This window comes from Diadema setosum, chromosome 2 (genome assembly GCF_964275005.1).
Source record: "Diadema setosum chromosome 2, eeDiaSeto1, whole genome shotgun sequence".
Taxonomy (NCBI): Eukaryota; Metazoa; Echinodermata; class Echinoidea; order Diadematoida; family Diadematidae; genus Diadema; species Diadema setosum.
The window spans coordinates 25,729,994-25,752,434 of NC_092686.1; the positions used below are offsets into that span (position 1 = coordinate 25,729,994).

The 22,441-nt window shown below is 37.5% G+C and overlaps 1 long non-coding RNA gene across 1 annotated transcript; it reads left to right on the forward strand.

Annotated features, from left to right (window-relative positions):
- Positions 1 to 1,886: 1,886 nt before the first annotated feature.
- LOC140246113 (uncharacterized) lies at positions 1,887 to 16,808 on the forward strand. Its single transcript, XR_011902430.1, has 3 exons — positions 1,887 to 1,997; positions 15,020 to 15,145; positions 16,727 to 16,808. It is a non-coding gene; the product is annotated as an uncharacterized lncRNA (long non-coding RNA).
- Positions 16,809 to 22,441: the final 5,633 nt, after the last annotated feature.

The following is a 22,441-nucleotide window of genomic DNA, read 5'->3' on the forward strand; positions in this document are numbered from 1 at the left end:
TGAAAAGTTATGGAATCTACAAAAAGGCACAAGTTTCCACAAGGCAGGGACATTAATGGCAACCTTCTGCGCTAAGTAAAGTAGATGAAGCAAATATCATCGTATACGTATTACTCTCCTATAATGGCCCTATCAGTTTGTAGGTCTATTATAAAGTATTATGAAGATCATGGTTGCAGCCAGTGCTTGACTATCGCAGCCCCTTCAGCCGTAATAAATAACATCATTTCAGATAACTACTGCATAATGCGCGGTGAGCAGCAGTTCGTAACCGTTACAGTTTTATTTTTTAACATGATTTTTATTTTTTAACATGATTTTTAACATGACTTTTTTCAAGAGGAGACTGAAGTCCTTTCTATTGCAATCGTATGACTCTACAGTACTGAACTAGCCATTTGGCCTTCTTTCTCACATATACTGACTTACTCAATTTTTCTCCTCATTGAAGAATTAATTGTAATCTTTTGGATATTTTTTGTCATTTATGCTATTGCCCAAAGCGTCTAAGAGTTGAATTTCTGTCTGTTTATACCCCTGTTGATACGTCCCTCTATTTCCTTGTTTTTCTCTTTTCAGGCGTTACAATATCACTTTTTTTTTTCTCCACAACTATTATCTGTTTCTCTTGACATGCTTCTACCGAAGATCGCTGTCTCCGTTGTGCGTTTTTGTCTACTATTTTGTCTTGTCCATTCCGTTTTGTCCCCTACAGCCTTTTCTTCAGTACAGTATGATACTGTAGTTGTTTTGTTGTCTAGTCTTGTTTTATGTTTGTTCGCGTTTGTTAGTCTTGTCCATTCCGTTTTGTCCTGTACAGCATTTTCTTTAGTAGTTGTTGTGTTGTCCAGTCTTGTTTCATGTTTGTTCTATGAAAGTAAGTGTATTTATCTGTGAATCTAATTCTCACTGGGCTTCCAGACTTCTTCCTCTTCTGTTTTTTGTATTTTTTTTTTTGTATTTATGATGCTTCAATTAATCTTCCCATCGATGTTTCTTTTTTTTTTTCCAGAGGGGCCCACATTCTACAAGCTCTGTCTTTTTTTTTTAGTCGGTTTCTCCATATTTTTTCGCACTTTAAGCAAGGTTATACATGCACTTCATTTCGACCACTTCTGTTTCTTTTTTACTACCATGTATAATTACTATAAGGTCCTCAATTATTGTACAGTCTTCTCATTACATAATGTTCTGTTTACCTTATTCTCCGTTATCAAAGGAAGTGAAACATGTTTTGTCGAAAAAATGAAATAAACTTTTGAATTGAATTGAATTGAATTGCAGTTTGTTTTAAAAGATAAAGACATTTCCTGGAAATTTGTCGATCTATTGTTTTGTCTGAGACTTGGAATTTTGTGATCAAGTCATCTCATATGTATTTCACAGTCAATACCACTTTGTTATGAATACGCCTTAAACTATATGTTTAATTATAATGAAATACCCGAAATACATTTATACATGTACCATTCTGTCCTTGTTTCAGGTTTTTGGTCAATGGTCAAGTCATCTGGAGCAGTATATTACTTCAATGCTTTTTCTCTGTACAAATCTTGGAATGGTCTTAACAAACTTATCATCAAGTCTGAGGAAATATTAGGATGTTTTAAAGAAATAAAAAATCAACGAATTACTGAATTATACACTTATCTATTAAATATGATTATGGCAGTATCATAGAGCTTTGATTTGTGTATAGTACTGTCATATTTCTCCACGAAAGTCGATATGGAGGAATTACTCACTGGGTATATACATGAAAGTAAAAATGTATATATTATATTTATTGTTTTTTCCTTCTCCAGTTCACTAGAGAAAAAGCAAGAAATATTCAGTGTGAAGAGGACCCTTTTTACAACTATGCAGCTGCCCAGGAGCCACTCCCTGCTGAAGCAGTGCTGGAATTGGATGGGGTGCATGCCACTTCAATCAGCATAGCAACAGAGGAAAAGGAAACTGTGGCATTTATTGGAACAGAGACAGGCAACTTACTAAAGGTACAAATCATTCAGCTTGCCTTGTTCTGCGATAAAAATATGTGTACATAGTTTTTCCGTGTTAAGTGCTGATATAATTTGACCAAGGAGGTTCAAGAGAGTGAAGTCACAATTGTCTTATGAATTTCCTTTGAACCCATGTACGATGCCGCCACTCGAAAATATTTGAAGAATATGCTAAACTGGATCTGCCGCCCATATAGGATAACAATAACTCGTGTCTCATTGCATAATCACATATCTTTTTGATACTAATTACTATTCGTTATCCGCTATCCGCTATCCACGAAAGATAGGTGATTTATTTACATTTAAAACAAATTGTTAAAGACACGGGGATGCACGAATAGTAAGTTCGACATTTAGCAAGGTTAACAATTAAATTAAATTAACAAGGCCCACGAGACCGACACATTAAGCCCCGTGTTTTATCTGTCGAACTCGTGGGCTGTTTTACCTATAGTGTCGAACTCATGGGCTTTATTTGCCTAGTGTCGAACTCATGGGCTGTGTGACTCGCGAGCTGTATGTCTCATGGACCTCTTTTCAATGTCGAACTCGTTGGCTGTATGACTCGTGGGTCTTGTGGGATGACCCCGAAAATATGTGCTGCGATGTTTGTTAGATTAAGATTTTCCTATAGCTGTCTAAATAAGTTTTGAGAAAAATTAACACAATGCATGTAATCCTCTTGAGCAATTAATTTTGAACAATTAACAAAGAGTAGTTTAACAGAAAACATTGTGTGTACAAAATATTTGAGCATGTGTATGTGTTTGTGCATGTATGACATCAAAGTTCTCAGATGTTTCTTCGTGACTGAGAAGGAATAACTGCCTTAAACCCAGACTTGAAAGATCGGATTTCATTCATTGAATACTCTCATCAATTTAGTGTGTTCACCACTCAAGACAAAGTTATGCACATACGGTGATTACATGGAAAGTGGAGACAGACATGTAAACTGTAAGCAATTCAAACTGCTCTGATTCCATTTTGTCAATGCAACAGTAATGCAAGTCAGAAGACTGGTAGTAGAATAATTACTTTTTCCTGCTGTGAAAAGTCCTGTTTAACAGACCTTACCCCCCACAACGTCGCGACAACGTCCATGACGTCCGAATAACAAAATTCCTCCCATCGCGCAAAAAAAAAAAAAGAACAAGTGTTACCGTCTTAAGGGAAAATCCAGTCCAAATATAAGTTAGTCTGATAAGAAAGAGTGAAATATACCGAGTTCAGCGGAAAAAAAAATGATCAAAATCGCGTGAAAATAAAAGTTATAACATTTTGAAAATTCACTTGTTTTTCTGGTAACAGTTCTTGAATGGTCAATATGAATATGTAAATGGCAAATTGAGCTTGTCATACCCTCACAACTTGTTATATTGATAGTTTGTACACAAAATTGTGAAATTTCTCTTTTTTCATTCAAGCGCAATTATGCCCAAGGCTGAAATCCTGGTACAGTATTTCCAACTGATCACTATTCTGCAGTTATTCAATCAGGAATAGCATCGTGTTTCAGACTTCAATGACAGAAACATTGAACTTTCGTATTTTTTCCCCTTTTGTTTGTACAAGATCAATGGAAAATTGTGAAGTTATGACATGGTTAGCTCACACATTTGCATATTCAGATCCACTGTGCGAGGACTGTTTTACAGAAGTTAGCATAACTTCAAAATGTCATAACTTCCTTACTTTTCATTCGATTTCATTTATATTTTTACCGTTGAACAGTCACACAACGGAAACCTTATCTGGGTAGGTTACACGAAAGAAGTGTGTCCACTTTTAAATGCAACTACCCCGCACATGGGCGAGCGCCGCTTGTTGTTCTACATTTGTAGATTGCCCCCATATCTGTGTAGGTAATCGTGTTGACAAATAAGACGTGGTTACAATTATATGGTCTCGACTATATAGAGATCACTGGTTACAATCCATGCCCCTGATCGGCCCGTGGCGTTTTCTGTCTGCAATGTTAAGCATGTGTGTTGAGTGAATTAGGGGTAAAGAAGTGTTTTCGGGGTAATGTCGGGGTCATTACCCTTAATGGCAAGGCCGAAAATTTGTCAAAAGTTACTGCGAAGTCCGAGCAACATTTTTGCGGATACCGTTTTTAAGGCAAGGTAAATTATTATTATTATTATCATTATCATTATTATCATTATTATTGTTATTGTTATTATTTTATTATAGTTTTTCCTGGTCAATTTCATACTTTGGTCATTCAAATTCATATAACGTGCATTCAAATTCACACAGCGTACGCACGCGGAAATATTCGGGCATTCAAATTCAGAATCCGAGCGATCAATTTCATTTATGGGCGTTCTATTTCGTTTTCGTGAAATGAAATTCACAATTGGGTTTTCAATTTCTAAATGCGAGCATTGCATTGCCTACTCGTGCATTCAAATTAACGCGATAGTCATGTGATAATCCCGATGAGCTTGTTTGGAGCGTTCAATTTCATTTTCAGGCGATCAAGTTCCTACTTCGTGAGATCAATTTAACGAGGAAAATGGAGTAGACTTATTTAAGAAAGGAGAAATGGCATACACAACTAATGAATGCTTGCATACAGTGTAATTACTATTGTTAAATGTTCTGCATTTTTCTCTGTTCATGTATTCATCGTTTTTCATCCGCTGAAATCTAAATTGTAGGGTCCAATCAGCAGTGCATCCAAAGAATACAACGTCGATCTGTCTAATTAAAAAATAAATCATATTTCTTGATGATACTGCATGCATGCTGACAACGCCGAAACACTAACCACATAATGGTAATGCATCAAGTTAAAGACAAAGAGACACACAATGACCTCACATAGTCACGCAAAAGTAAACCAATAAGATAGCAATAAACAACAAATAAGACGTATACCCAGTTTCAATATAGGCCTACTCGAAATTGCTTCTTTTTTTTTCCTGAACAATGCTGAAGGTGTCAACCAATCGTCTGTATCACGCTTGTCTGTAGTCATATCCATATATAGTGCCTGATTTTTTTTTCTATTTTTTTTATTTTGGGGGGGGGGGTGGGAGGGGGTGTTTATTTCATTTTTCATCTAAGAAGATGACTGCTATAGCTGGTCTTCTATGGGGTCCAGTTGGATATCAGGTGGGATCACTTCACCGGGTTAAACACCCTGCTCTTTGCGATAGATAAAGGCCGTGCCACACCTTTCCGGGCAAGCCTTGCGTGCGACTTGCAAAGAACAATGTTGACTACCCGGAGGCCGCACATGACAGTACCTAGCACGTATCTCACCCGTAGTCACCCGGAGATGCGCACGCAAATCATTTTACCCGCAACCATGTGTAGGCCCTGTCACACCTTTCCGGGCAAGCTACGCAGGCTTGTTGCGTGTAGGGATTTTCCAGCATACCAGCAATTTCTGAGGGCGAACAAGGATTTGGGCGAGTCAGTGCATGTGTCTTACTTGCTGGACGCGTTCTACTTAAATTCCACTTGCGGGTATATGTGTGACCTTTGTACCAGTCGCGTGAGGGCTGACAACTCGGTGAAGGAATTCCTCTGAAGGAATGGCAAAGTCCCACGGAATGTCATTATCTTGGCTGCATACGGGGACTGCGAAGTGCCTGCGTGGGAGTTGCCTGCGAAGTGCTACCATTAAGGGCCTCCTACTGGCGTTCTGCGTGGACCTCTCCGGGCATTCCCGCGGCTCACCCGGAAAAAGTTTTGGTCATGCTCAAAACTTGGTTGTGGTTAAATCGAACTTGCGTGAGCACCTCCGGGCAACTACAGGCGAGATACGCGCTAGGTACTGTCAGGTGCGAACCAACTGCGGAGAGCTCCGGGTAGCAAATTTGTTTCCCCGCAAATCGAGCCGCAAAACTTCCCCAGATACGATATGACAAGGTCTTGAGCATGCTCAAAACTTGTTCCGAGTGAGTCGTGGGGGTTCGCTAGCAGAGGTACACGCAGAACACCAGTAGGAGACCCTTACCAGCAGCACCTCGCAGGCAACTCCAACGCAGGTACTTCTCAGTACCCATAAGTCGCTCGTAACAGAAAACGGATCGGTTTCAAAGCTCTCACGCAGATCACACGGAATGTACGCAAGTTGAAGCTAAGTAGCACGCGTCTAGTAAGTAAGAAACAAGTGCGAAAATTGCAAACATTCTTGTTCGCCCGTGGAAAATCTTCTACGTGCTTGAAACTACCTCCTCGCCACAAGCCCGCGTAGCTTGCCCGGAAAGGTGTGACACGGCCTTAAATGAAGTGGGATCTTTTGCGTGCATGAGTTGTGACTCTGTCACACATGGGACCTCCATTTTTTTTTTCTTTTTTTTTTCTCGTAATCTCAAACCTTTTAATTCAATTCAATTTAATTCAATTTATTTTCATATTTCTCAATGAAGGAATTTTTATCAAATATAATAAAACATAGTGAATCATAATATCCGGCTTGGATGCAGAGTAAATTAATGTAAACATATAAAACATAGCGGTCAATCATCGTATGTCCGCGTTAGGCTCTATGTATAACGCTAAAGAAATATGATGGAACCTACTTAAAAGCGAGCTTGTTAAGCGTAGGTCCCAAATTCTGAACAGAGTGTAAGATACAGATGAGGAGCACGGATGCAACGTAGGACCAAAATAAAGAAAAACAAAAATAAAAGGCAAAAATATCCGGGACAATAACAGAATCTTCTCAATACAAATAGTGATAATGATATATGTTGACAATAGTGTAATAATACGATTTGAATAATGCTGAAAAAAGAACAACTCGACATGCGAGTCCTCAGGAGAGATACGGGAAGCCTACAGAGTGAACGTACAAGTACTAACATTCAAAGAAGAATTAGAATTACCAGCCAGTATTGCACTGAGATGAATACAACAAGCCAGCTGTTCACGCGTTCCGAAGTCTTTGGGTACGAAAAAGGATACTGGTGTGGAGGAATTTAAGAGCGCAAACGTCCTATCAGAGGGACATGTGCCTGTATATTCCTTTTCGTGAAGCCCGAGTTCATATTTGTCAGTGAAAATGTGGACCTTTCCTGCAAAATAGATAATATTCATCATAAATCCTGATATATGCAAAGCTAAATGAAAAAGACACACTTGCACGGCCCTAAATTAACTGAATTCCGGCCTTCTATTAAATTGAATGCAGCTATTTGGAACATCGTTGCCTATTCATGAATTTGAATGACCGACGAGATTCCGTCGCCAGCTTGACGTGAATTTGAATGCTCATTGCTGAAACGCGTGCTCCTCGCTCTTAAGCGGGGTTCCCACTATCACGATTGGCGCCACGATTGAAATCGTGGTCTTAATCGTGAAGTAATCGCGGTGATCTTATCAGATTGCATTAGATTGTATCAAATCTTGAGGTCAATCGTGGCAATCGCGTTAATCGTAGAAAATTTTTGGACGGTTCAAAAATTTTCTTGGATCATATCAAAACGCAGCAAATCTTACCTAATCGTGCTTCTTAATCGTGTTGATCGGGATCGACTTTTTCATTTTCCGTGCTGCTTATATTGCACATTTGCCCCTATTTTACTCGCAAATTGTATATATTTTGTGTTCCGCGAGGTTGAATAAGGGAGGGGTGGCACAATGAAACATGAAATAACAACATCACTGAAACATCCACCAGAAGCAGAATGTTTCGCATACCCCAAAAAGTAACTTTTGTGACTTTTGAAAAGTGACCATTGTCGTGGATGTAAGGTCACTCATGCATGACTATAAAGGTCACTGTCATTATTTTTCACGTAAAAGTTAGTCAATAAGTGTAGCAATACGCCTACGAAATAATTTTGCTTAAGACTATTTTTTTTTTTGTTAAAAAGTGACATTATTTTAGGGGAGTTACCTTTCTGTTGTGTGTGTATGTTGGTTTTGTTAAACACTGTTAAATAAAACAATAAACCAAGCCAAACAAACCAAAGTTTCAATACCCCATGAGATAACGACATTTTGAAATAAAAATGCATATAATACATATGAAATCAAACCACAAGCAGTGCTATCAGTTCGGCCAACTTTCTTATATTGAACGTATATAACACATATAATGTTAGCATTCAAAAAGATCCCATCCTCTTTTTTTAGCTTCAATTTCATCTTATTTTCTTCATGCATTTCAAAGGAAGGTGAAAACATTTTGTCTTGATCTTTTTTTCTTGGAAAGATGGGGCAATGATCTGATCTTGTTTATTGTTTTTATTTGTTTGTTTGTTTGTTTTTTGGGGGGAGGGTGAGCAAGTTGATTCAATAATCTATTAATTTCTTTAGGTTAGATTAGGGGAGGGACTATCTGAGGTTGTGGCTGGCCTAGGTGATGCTTTCTATTTGATGATAATGTAATCGTCATTCGCAATACTGCAAAGGTCACGTTCTCATCATCCTCAACCTGTCAACCCTTGCCATCATCAATGGTCGTGGATAGTAGGCCTAATCAAGAGGGCCCTGCAGAAGTTGAGGAAACAATGAAATCCATCGTCAGCCGGACTATAATATTCCCATTCGGTTCCAATCGCACCTTAAATGGGGGTCGCTTTTGATCCCGATCGTGAAAGATATCGTATCTTATCTCAATAGCCCGCTTTGGTTCGCGGTATTCGTATTGGAACGTATCAGAACCAATCGTGGACTCAATCGGGACAATCCTATCGGATCGTAATTGAACGGGAGACCAGATCGTGACAGATCGTATTGCTTGAAATAGACCAATAGTGATCATATCGCATCCAAGCGAAGCAAAACGTATTGACTCGCATAACCTCGTATCCAAACGTGAAATTTCAGACGAGTTCAACGAAACTTCCACGATCAGTTATGAATGTCCAATCGTGGTGTTCGTAATAGGTCGTACGATAGTGGGAACCCGCTTTAAAGGTAGGGAATCCCATTTGCATGCCTTAAATGAAGAGTTGTGTAAACACAGTGGTATGTTGAAGAGAGTATCATTTTAAAAACTCCCATAAAGTATTGAAAGTGGAAGGTAACATTTAGTAGATTTTTATTGACCGTTAGATTTTGAATTGATTTTTTTTTTTTCGGGGCTCACCGTAAATTCCAGTACATTACTAGGCTACCTTTGCAGACCCATGGACTGCATGTGTGTCCATCATGTATATTTTGTGAATAAAGTTCATCAAAACTTACAAACATTTCTATATACATTCTTGCCGCACACTCTATATGTTATTACATCAGCTCTTATACTTTTAGATTTGTGTTTATAGATAAAAAATACAGAAGACTGCAACAAAAAGGCTTAAGTGTGGCTGACACACAGAACTAATGAGTAGTTGAGTTTTGTGCATTATTCAAATTGTAGATAACTGTTGACTTCCAAATTTCTAAGCAGTGGCCTAAACAAGTCCCCTGAGGTTCATATTTAATGTTTTGCTGCATTTTGGGAGTTCTGTAAAAGGTATCCCCTACCTTTAAATTTGAATGCTCCGATAGTGAATTTGAATGTTCCGACAGTAAATCTGAATGCTCCGATAGTGAATTTGAATGCTGCGATAGTGAATTCGAATGACAGGATTTTTAATTTGATTGCTGATTCAGTGCTGCGAGCGTGGAATGCGTGAAATTGAATGCTTGGAACAGGAACTTGAATGACAAAAGTATGAAATTGACCGGGAAAACGTATATTATTTTATTTTCATTTTTTTTTTTTTTTTGTGCGGATGTTCTGCGTCCAAGCTTCGGAGAGTTTCGTATAGTTACGTTCATATAGTTCGGATGTTACGTTTAGTTATAGTTACTTGCGTAAGTCTGCATCCGTGGAGTCCCTCTGCGAATTTTTGAACATTTCAAATTTCGCAGGCTTGGCGCCGTCATTTTCGTTTCTTTACGGATAAGTTATATCCCGGTCACACAGCACTCCACGTCTAAAACACGTACAAAAAGTTATGAAAATCTGGTGGACGTGGTCGTATGTGGTAATTTTTTTGGTCAATTTTGGTTTGGCCGTGCGTTGTACGGGATATGACCGTCGGCGGCTGTTCCACTGCTGAAGCACTGCCTAAGTACGGCTAACCACGTCCAGCCACGTTTATGTACACGGAAAATCAATTTGTCAGTGATAAGCCGTTAAACACACGCTATTTCCCGTGATACCAACGCGTAACACGCGTCAGATGACCGTGCTCTGCCCGTGACAGACCACTAAACTTTCGCTTCTTGCCGCGTCTCCCCAAGTTTTAATCACTGCCAGAACACGGATTATCACGTGTGTTTCACGTGTGTTGCACGTCTTTACCACGTGTGCAACCCGTGGTTGTCCGCGGAGTAAAATTTTGAGCAGTACAAAACTTTTTACCGCGTCCGACGCCGTTCCGATTTTTCCCCGCGTCCTGTCACGTCTATAAATCGACCGTAGCTCGTCTTAAACTCGACATCAACGCGAACAACATCGTCTGCTTCACGGGAGACCACTTTTAGACGGGTTTTGGCCGTGATTAAGCTGTAAAGCGCTGTGTGACCGGGGCTTTACGAACAGTTACATCTACATACGACCCTGGGGATGCCTGCGCCCACTCATCCGTATCTATAGGACGTTTTCAAACCCATCGTAAAGCCCCAGTCACACAGTGGCTTACGATATATTTTTTTTTTTTATTTTTACCTCCCGTGCATTTGCGTTCATTTTCGTCCACCGTAAGTATCCGAAATTAACCGCAAGTTACCGTTTTACAACACTTACGTCCTCTTACGAACTTCTACGGACAGTTACGAATGCTGCAGACAATAATTGCGTTTTTTTACGTTTTACGTTTTCCGTTTTCTACTCCCACGGGAACAGAGACTCCACACCACCCGTGTTGCCAAGCTGCAGCGCATGTACCCCGATAGCAGAGACTGGTAAAAGACATGTCTTTTTACGTCACGACAGACGTCATATTCACGTCATATACGTCTACGTCTTATAGTGGACAGTTTGCACCAGCACAAGACGTAAGATAAGACGTCATATTCTGACTTTATGACGTCTTATTGGTTTAAAAATGATATCATTATTGACGTCTTAACGTCCAGAATTTTGTGTTCAAGACCAGAATTTTACATTCACGCCAGTAAAAATCACGTCATATTCACGTCTTTATTTTTAGGACATGTTGCCGTCATATTGCCGTCATATCTTTTTTACGTCTTCATAGGCGTTATATTCACGTCATTTACGTCTTCATGGACGTCATATTCAGTTCATATATTTACGTCTTTAAGACGTCAGTATGCACCGGCGCAAACGTCTTTTTTACGTCTTTTTGTCACATTCCTGTGGAAAAAAAAATCATTTTTACGTCTTTTGTTTGGCCGAGTTTGCCGTCATATTGACGTCATATATCAAGTCTTTTTAAGGTCTTCATGGACGTGATATTCACATCATATATTTATGTCTTCATGAACGTGATATTCAGGTCATATATTTATGTCCTTAAGATGTCAGTTTGCACCAGCACGAGATGTAAAATAAGACGTCATATTTTTACGAGTTTATGACGTTTTATTGATTTAAAAATAAAGTTTTTATGACGTATTTATGACGAATTTTGCATTCACACTGATAAAAATAACGTCATATTTATGTCTTTTTATATTCTGACGTCTTTCTTAGGTCAAAATTCGACGTCTTTCTTACATCTTTTTGAAAACACATCATATTCAGGTCATATATTTACAACTTCTTGACGACAGTTTGCACCGGGCAAGACGTAAAATAAGACGTCATATTTGACGTCTTTTTTTACGTATTTTTGTCACATTCCTATGAAAACAAAATTGACTAGTGGATGTCACGTCATATTTACGACGAATTTGATATCATACTCCTTATGCAGATGTATAGTGCACATCCAATGAAGACGCAAAATCAAGCCAGCATATTGAATATGTAAATGACCTATCCCACACACCTAGTATCCTACCCTGATAGCAGACTGACGTCAATTAAACGTCTTAATTTGGTCGCAACTAATAAAAACTGGTCGCATGCCATATCAAGACCATTAAATGACGTCAAATCTACGTCAGTCTCAAGATTAATACCTATCACGTCATATTAGCGACGTATTTATGACGTAAATATCACGTCAGTTTTGCGGCGTATTTATCACGTCATGTTAGCGATGTATTTATGATGTAAATTTCACGTCAGTTTTGCGACGTGGTCATCACGTCATATCAGCGATGTATTTATAGCGTGAATTTCACGTCAGTTTTGCGACGTTTTTATCACGTCATGTTAGCGACGTACTTATGACGTATAATTAACGTCAGTTTCTTTTTACGTGTTCATCAAGTCATGTTAGTGATGTATTTATGACGTAAATTTCACATCAGTTTTGTGGTGTATTTATCACGTCATGTTAGCGACGCATTATGATGTACATTTCACGTCAGTTTTGGGACGTGTTCATCACGTCATATAAGCGACGTATTTATGACGTGAATTTCACGTCAGTTTTTGTGTGACGTATATTACTGACTTCCCCGAAAGCAGACTGAGGACGTCTTAAAGATGTCAATATGACTTCTTTATACAACCATTTTTGTACTATTTGCATTCATGATCATAATATGACGGAAGTTTTATGTCAATTATTCAACCAATTATTTACGGCTAATTAAGTAAAAAATCAAATGTGTTTCCTTTGGTATATATTTTTTCTTTTACTTTTTGAACCACGTTAAGACTATTCATTGCATGTTTTCAGCCCATTTCTGTATAGAATAGTATTTGATATCAGTTGGAATCGGCTGGACAGAAATTACAATTGACTATAGAGTTTCATTCGACTTTGAAAACAAGGTAACGGACTGGCACACTAAATAGCATACCAGTTGATTCCTTGGAGAATTAAATGGACCAAACTGGGCAAATTCACACCAGATGGACTCTAAGCACGTTACTGGTGAACAATGGCAGATTTACCAGTTTATTTCATCGTAAAATTATTAAATGAACTGGAATACTAAAATATGTCAGTTCATTAAAGGGTTAAACAACTGGAATAATCTTGGCTACGAAACCTATGTACTTAGAAAAATCAACAGTCTTATATACACAAAATGATTTTTAATTTTTCTGTGTGCTGGATCTGTCACTCATATTCTTGTGTGTGCTGTATCAACCACTTCTCTGTCGGATTTTATTCAAATTTGTTATTGAGATTCATGTGAAATTTTATTCCAGCTAGTAAGTTCTTACTGACAGAGTTGTCAATGTTCCAATTTTTCATAGGATGACATGCCAACATATATATATATATATATATATATATATATATATATATAATTGTTTTTGTACAGGTGTATGTGCTTTATAAGCCTTATTCATTTATTTCAGTGTATTTTGCAACTGTTGTTATACTATGACACTTGGGTTTGAAAAGTTATTTAGATTAGGCATAGAAGTAACAGGTGCAATATTTGATGTCGTGGATGTAGTTTGTTGTTGTTGTTGTTATTGAGTGTTTTATTTTTATTCTGTGTTATTTGTATATTAATAATGACATGTGTGTTGTTATCTTCTGTGCTTATTTTGAAATGTGTGCTTCATGTGTGTGTATTTATGTATGCTGCTTGAATAATAAAGACTTTCCATTTTTGCGGACAATAAAATAAATGAAATGTAATGAAATGAACGATATGAATTTGTGTGTGTGTGTGTGTGTGTGCGCGCGCGCGCGCGGGCGAATAAAGGGCGGGCTTTTCAGTTGCATGCATTTTTGTTAAAGAGACCGTGTACAAATAACAAATGTGATTCCAGTTGGATCTTCATTGTTGTTTTTTGCATCGATCATGAATTTCCATTAAGAGAATATGTTCAAAATGTCAAAAAAAGAATATCAAAGCCTATATTTTTTTCAACTTTCATGTTTAAATGCGTGTAGTTTGGTCATAAAGTCGTCAAAAGTTGACGTACGTTTTGGTTCTCCATCGATCATGGATATTCATGAGAGATGATCTAATATGCAAAAGCTAGTGGCAATAAGTAAATACATTAGCCTAAAAGGTGGGTATATAAATCATGTGATGCATTGTGATTGTAGTTAGAAATAGGACGTAGACATAGAGTCTAAATTACTAGAGTATGTAGGATAGGTCATTTACATATTCAATAGGCTGGTCGTAAAGACGTCATAATGACGTCATTTTTAACCAATAAATGTCATAAAGACGTCAGAATATGACGTCTTATTTTACGTCTTGTGCGGTGCAAACTGTCAACTATAAGACGTAAATATATGACGTGAATATGACGTCTATGAAGACGTCATAAAGACGTCAGAATATGACGTCTTGATACCTGAAGGAATACTGCAACACAGTCGGAGCGGTGGAGTGGCAGAACCGCATGGTCGAGTAATGAAATTTCTCCCACAACTGGTCATTTTAGGTGGCACCCATCAGATGAAATCTTTGACCCTTGGTGCTGATGAACTAATTGTTTCTCTTGCACGCTTTGAATATATGTTTTTCGATAAAAGGTCAATAATTTGGACCGGGGGTGGGGTGACAGCATTTTATTTATTTTTCTGGCCGGGGAGGGTGTGGGACAGCTATAACCAGATAAAATGAGAACGACTGTATTTTTCTATAGTCTTAGCCACTTTACACTCCTTGGCATGTGTATTACATTGTTTATATTGTATTTAGGTAGGGAAGGTGGTGTTCTATAAGTAAAAATATCTTATTTTTTATATCTGGAAATTTAATGAGCATTAACTCTTTAACATAACCCACTAAGTCATGACTATCGATGCACAATTACAGGGTTACCAAAGTTTGTTCATTTTGTTAACGAAATGTCATTTCGTCGACAAAATGACTGCGTTTCGTAACGAAATAGGCCATGCGACACTTGGCGCTCCATACAAATTGTCCATGGTTTAAACCATGGTTTCAATAATTATTGTGCCACCTTCGTGACTTGGGGCAAGAGAGTTGTGAATCTACTGAGTTGAACGGAATGTATTGCATTTGATGATTAATATTTCCTTTTACAGGCCCATCTCAATAGCAGCTCCTATGCCAGGAAATATGAAGTAGTTACAGTAGGGTCAACACCAATCAAACAGGTCACCCTCTTCAATTCTTCCGATGACCAGCTCTATGTTCTAACTGAGCAAAAGGTATGACTGAGAACTCAATCTTAATATCCCTAACATGTCAAATGTGTACTGAGAAATAATTGTTGTTAAAAGCAATGGAGGAAAGGTTGTACATGTATACAGTAGGAAGAGAGTCATGCACTGTGTTTTTGCAGAGTTGCAAATAACCAGTCCCACCTTGATGTCAAACTCTATTCTATTTTCCTTGTTAAAGGTTATACTGGCACTGACTTTAATTATAGCAGAGAATTTAATGGTCATTGACATTCATAGCTTAAAGGGGCTTTTTCTTTTGCATTAGCGATCTGCAATTATGTGCTGTATTTCAGGCTGAAAAAAGAAGTTATCTCAACATTTGGGAAATCACGGAGAAGGTTGAAATGGAAGTAGCGATATCATGTTGACATTCAAATGGCTGTTATTTTTTTCGTATGACTTTAATAGCACGGTAATGAGGCTGAGAATTGAAGATATAATTTGATAATTTTTTAAATTTTTTTTTTGATCGCATGCATTTTCGTAATAGGGACTTCTAAGCCTATTTTGCGAAAGGTCAAATTCACTTTTGAGTACTACAGCAATAGAAATCAAATACTGTATACGCTATGCAAGTAAAATATTTCTCTGACTATGACTTGTATGACCATTTTCAAAGTGGTTGAATTTGGGATCGTAAACCACATTGATGAAATACAAAAGAAGTCCTGTCAATTAAAAAAGAAAGTTCCGATTTTTTATTTTGGAGACGAATGCACTTGTGTTATGTAAGGTAATATTTTCACGATTTTGACGAATATCTGTCGAGTAAAAAATGCAAAAAAAATGAGAATAAAAACACAGCAAAATGCGATGCCTTTGATATACATAGGCCCTATCATTCTTCTGAAATCACTACTTGAGATTACTTACATCAGAGTTAATAACATGGTACACAGGTGGCAATATTTTGACGTTTGGTAATTTTGTGAATATACAAAAGTTGACCTGGCATACGAGTGTATAGCGTAACTTTTCCTTTATGTTATCATGATTATTTGCAAACTGCTTCTTACACAATCTAAAAATTGTTACCATTTTATTGAATTTTGTGTATTTATTTGTATTTATCGTGCAGATAAAGGACAAGCATGCCGTTTTACTTACCTCCTGCTGAAGTTCCCAGAGAATACATAATGTATTTTGAGAAGATGTGATAATAAAGTAATTTTACATATCAAACACAAAGAAGAAAACCAGGCAAAATCAAGGTCACATGATATGGGAAAAAGTCTGAAGATGCTCATGTGTGGCCGCTTTCAAATATGTGAACATTCAGATGGTTCTAGCATTCTTTTATCTGTGGCAGGTTTTCACAGAAACTTCACTGTTTTGTTACCCTTATTATCATTTTTGCAACTAAAATTACATCCACACGGAATAAAGGACGGTATATTGTGTGCATTGATGATGATGTTTTGGTAGTTGTGCGATCCCATGCCTTCCAGTATAGCGACTTGAATTTTACCTCCTGAGATAATAATGAATATATGCCATATACTTAAAAAAAAAAATATGTGTTTGTTTTGTTTTGTTGTTGTTGTTTTTTTTTTTCAATTTCTGCAGCTAGTACGTATGTCTACGGTAAACTGCTGTCAGTACAAAACGTGCAATGAGTGCATTGGTGAGAGCGGAGGAGACGACGGTGATCCGTACTGTGGATGGTGCACATTACTAGCAAGGTAGGGGGAATACAGAGTGTGACTATACTTCATATCACCTAGTGAATTCACCGTACTTGAGCTTCTTTTATTTTATCTTTTAGGAGTTTTACAAGTAGTCAGGAAGACGCTAGACACAGGAAGGACCTCGTGAGCAAACTCTCAGACTACTTCATATTCAATCCATTTAACATATTGTGCAATAGTATGGGGTCACACTTCATTGTACTTATTAAACCGTGTATTATTATTACAAAAGCGTGTAATAAGAATAGTCTGTGACGTAAGCCCTTTTGAGCACACTGCAACATTATTCAAGAAAATGAAAGTTTTAAAAATTGATCAAAATAAATAGTGCAATTACAAGTGACCATATTTATGTTTTCGTATTTTAAAGGCGTTTTACCTGTAATCTTCCATAAGTTATTCGTTCAAAATAGTGCAGTTCATAGTTATAACACAAGATGTGCTAACATACATTATGTTTACCCTTTTACCAATATAAGTTTTCAAAGACTAAAATTAGATATATTGGAGCTAAGTCCTGGAATGAGTTACCTGCTATTATCAAAGAATGTCCTACATAGATATAGAATGTTTTTAATCCAAAATGCAGCTGAATAATTCTTGGGATATTTGCATTTTTGTTTTGTTTTGTCTTTTGTGTGTATTTTGTCCTTTCTTGCAATTTTGTGTATAATTTCGAATGGTATAGATTTATTCTTAAAATGTATATCTTTGATTGCAATTTGCAGCCTCTTCATTTGTAAGGGAATCGGCCTCGATAAGTCCTATTTGGTCTTTTTCTGATTCCCACACATGCTAACTATATCTGGTTGCATTATTCCTTTTGTTTCCTATGTAAACGTAATGTGCAATATGTTATGTCCGTGTACATGTTTTTGTATTTTTTTAATACTTTTTAGCATGTGGAATAAATAAAATTGAATAGAATTGAATTGAATTTCCGCCAGGTGCACCCGCTACCGGGATTGCATGCACGTTGGAAAGCTATCAAGGTGGCTGCCATTCAGCTCAGAGGAGTGTGTAGCCAGCGAAGACATTTCAGTGGGCCTCAGTCTCCCTGCATCCTCGCCTTCCCAGACGGTGAGTTGTCTTAAATCACCTGGTTGTTGTAGAGGATTTCTCTTTTTTTTTCTGCGAAAAGCAGTGTTTGCATAATTTTGTACTGTCTAATTTGACCAAGGGACCCTATCTATGCAGCAGTCAAATCTGTTTGCGCTTGATGATACAATGATATTCTGTTATTCAATTAAATGAAAAAGAAGTATATATTAGGTTCTTTTGTTCTCTGTGATTCTGAATTCGGCAAAAATTTATTTTCCTTTTAAATCTAGCCGCTCTCCAACAAAGACAAAGATATAGATCTTTGTGGTTAATTGAAATTTGCCATTGTAACGTTACTATCGTCACCCCTACTTCTCTTATCAACATCAGCTCGAGCATATATATTCACCAGCAACTTCATTTTCATCATGTTCATGGGTGCAAAGTCAAAATTTTATATCAGAAGTAAAAGAACAATAGTAAACTCGATGACGATGTACAACGGCGTGATCTAATGTTCTATGAAACTTCACCGTTTGGATTTTGTGTTCTGTCTTCCAGAGCGTTACGTGTTAACTGTTAGAGAGTTTCTATACTGTTCTACTTTCACCGTTAGTTGAATTTAGATCTTCGGGACTTTGTCTACAAAGGGAAAGGAGATATATATATATATATATATATATATATATATATATATATATACAGCTTAAAAGAAATTGGTAAATGATCTAGACTTTTTTTTTTATTTAACTGGGTATGTATACTATTCTATTATACATAGTGCATGACTTCTTTGTGCACTATAACAAGTACCAAGCACATCCAAATTCTAAATTATGCGCTCAGACAGTTACATCTAATTCGGCCTGCGGCCTCATTGAATATAATTGACCTTCGTGGCAAATTCAGAATTGGCCAGTGCTTTTATTGTTATAGTGCATTCAGCTTCATGCACTATAAAATAGCGCCTTTAGTTTAAGCTTGCAATTGCCCATGTATGCGCTAGCGCCTTCACATCAGGAAAATAGTAAGGTACTATTATGCGCATTTGAAGTTGGAACTTTGCACCTTTCTGGTCTAAAAGTTGAAAAGTTGTAAAAGTGCTCCCAGCGTTATACTATATCAAAGGTGCTTCCATTTTGACAAAAAGTGTAGAGTTGAACCGTGTGCAAAAAGGCCAGAAATAAAAGTAAATGTTAACGTAATTGCAAGTATTAAAACAAACAAAAAATTATAATGTGCATATCGCTCACTGCTGCATTTGCCGATTCTACAAGATAATTAATGGCTTTACACTTTCGTTATCGTGTTATCGTATTATACTATTTTGATCTTATTGATTTCAGTGATTGCAAACTGAGTCAAGCATAGATTTGCGTCCTTTTTTTTCTCCTCGAGACTATTTCGTACTGCCTCAAAAATATCTAAAAAAAATAACAAAACAACCCAATAGATATGCAACTGTAATGATAATACAAACTTTATGAAGCTGCTTGAAAACGTTTATACGCACTCTTATTCTTCTTTTTATTCTTTTCCCCCGCTTTGGACAGAATATAGGAAATGACGGCACACCACGTAATGATTTCAGTTGCAGCGATGATTCTGCACGGCATTAATGTCAGGGTGTAATTTGGAAATTCACAAGTAGGCGGCCCTTAATGTTTTTCGTGAATATACACGGATACTGTCCCAACTGTACCAGCATTACCCTACACTAACAAACACAAGCATATGTAAGATACAGTTTCTCTATCCCTCTCTCTCTATCTCTCTCATTACTTGAAGATAATAATGGTAACACACTGTCAGACGCCGAATCTACCATCATCATCAGTAGCGGTGGAAGCTGGAACTAACACACAGCTGAGATGTACTGTTACTGGAGGAACATCGTCAAACTTTACTTGGATTGATGCCTCAGTTAGCCCCCCTTTCACCATGTTCAGTGGAGGAAACAAAGTAACTGGTAACGCAAAATATGTTGACTTTACTGTATCAGATGATACAGCCACGTCTACACTGACAATCACTGATACACAGATTGCCGAAGAAGGGATTTATGTTTGCCAGGCTTCAGAAGTGGCGGATCCTGCACCAGCAGCACACGTTACTGTAGAGGGTGAGTTGGTACTAGGTATCATTAAAGTGTAAGCTGCCTATTCAAAGATATTTAGCATGTTTAACATGGATAATACTTCATGAAATTACAGGTAGAGTTAAAGCCTGTCTCAGTTATTATATTCCCAATCTCACGGAAAAGATTTGTACAACATAAAGCGAGGGGAATACCATTATCCTTTCTATTTCGAAAACCTACCAAAACTTGCCGAACACGCCTGATATTTGTGACGTCAATGAATGGAATTGGCAAGCAAAAGCAAACTACGTCATGAAGACAATGCACCAGGTCCAAAAGTGCAACTGCTTTCCTAGGTGAGCGTTTTATTGATATTTAGCTGGGATAATGAAATGCCATACCAATGCAAAGTGAATTAACGCTATTCCGCGTCATTTGAATGATCTGCTTTAAAAAAAAAACCCCAAAACAAGCCAAACATCAACAGTAACAACAATCTTTCAAATAGAAAGTGAAATTCCATGTCTTTCATGCACTTGCCCGCCCGAACACTCCGACAAAAGTGATTGTCAGCATATTCGCCTGGCCTTGTTACTGTTTCAGTTATATCCAGCCGCACTGCCACGCCGGGTGGTTTGCTGTCCATTTACATTCACCTTTGTTAGACGGGAGTTTCAAATTCGAAAATCGATGGCCCTTGCCTTCTAAAATCATAAATATGCCTTTCCAGTGATGGTTTCTAAGCTGGGCACTGGTAAAGTAGCGTTCTGTGCCACCTTTTCTTTCGAAGAATGCGACAATTAGCGTAATACAAAGTAATTTAACCTCTTCCTCAGTAGCAATGAATGCACTTATAATTTGTGTTTTAGCTGTGACATGTCGTCTACTGCTGTTAGATTGGTCCATGTTATGACGTCTGTAAAACCTTTGCCGAATTTTCCCGAATTCATCTGAAGTGCTTGCATTATCGCAAACATCGTATGAATTTTCTCTTTGCTCTTGTTGCATTCCCCGTTGTGGAAGGAGCAAAAGTCTTACATTTTGTCCTTTCCAAAATTATAGCATAAACACAGCATACAAATTTGTGTCAAATAGTGATTTTCTTTGAATGTTCACTTTTAGATCACAGGAGGGACCAATTATGAATGCTCTACCATTCTTCGTAGGGATTCTAGGTATTACAATGTATATACTACAACATACTTAAAATCTCTCGTTTCGTTGATGGTGTTTAATGACGGGTGCTGTTCGTTATTCCGAAGGTTCGCTATTCCGAAGGGTCATTATTCCGAAGGGTCGTTAATCCGAAACACGCAATTCCCTATACCTAGAGGTTCGTTAATCCGAAAATGAAAAAGGGTTCGTTAATCCGAAAATTTGTGGCGTTATTCCGAAGGTTCGTTATTCCGAAGATCGGTTAATCCGAAAATGAAATTCGGAACAATGAACCTTCGGAATAACGAATCTTAGGAATAAAGAGCCTTCGGAATAACGAACCTTCGGAATAACGAGCTGTAACCTTTAATGACTATATTTGCCTCATCTCTTTTGCCAAATGAACCCAGCCTCTTTATATTGCATCTCAATTTATAATTTGAGTTGCGAATTAAAAATGTCTTATCGGACAGACAGACAATGCAGTCTGAGAAAGAATCAATAAAAGAAAAAAAATCTACTTCATCCGGATTACATTGTACGTGGTTGTTGTAGTTTTTCTTGTAGTCAGTATCAAATTAATTCTACGCACGCACACACACACACACTCACGCACACACACAAATTCACACACAAACTACGATACACGTACGCGGACCATTCATCCTAAGTTAGCTGATAGGGTTCTAGATTTTTTTGTTTGATTTTTTTTTTCAACAATTTTGTCCTGCGTTTGAGTCTTTTCTATAGTCCTTGGACGGGCTGCCTTAACCACAGTTCTCCAGATGATGATATAGTTTGTGCAGAATGAAATCTCTGTGGTAATGTCTCTGTGGTAATTTATAGAGAGCGGTTTGTACTCACCATACAACCAAAGGCTAAGTTGTCATACACCCTGTTTCCACCATTATCATCATCATTTGGTTATACGAAGATCATCTGTTTCTCGTTATTAACTTACATCAGTGTAATTCTGATTTGCCATTCGTGATGTTGGTTATGTCTTGATCTTCATATGCAGTCATATCATACAGTCACAATGACACAATACGACAATAGCAGAAACATGAATTAGTGAAATAATGACGAACGATATTCCTGTTTGATGTGATATGACCACTATTTTATGGGTACTGTATACTGCATCAGTTAGTTCTTAGCACTTTCAATAAAACCATGACATAAATTATAAATAAGAAATTTCTGCCACCGGAGGAAAAGAAAAAGAAAAAGAGAGGGATAAAAAGACGGACACGATCACAACCCTATGTTCATGGTAGCACAGTTGTGCTGAGCAAAAGGATTAATATGTTCCAG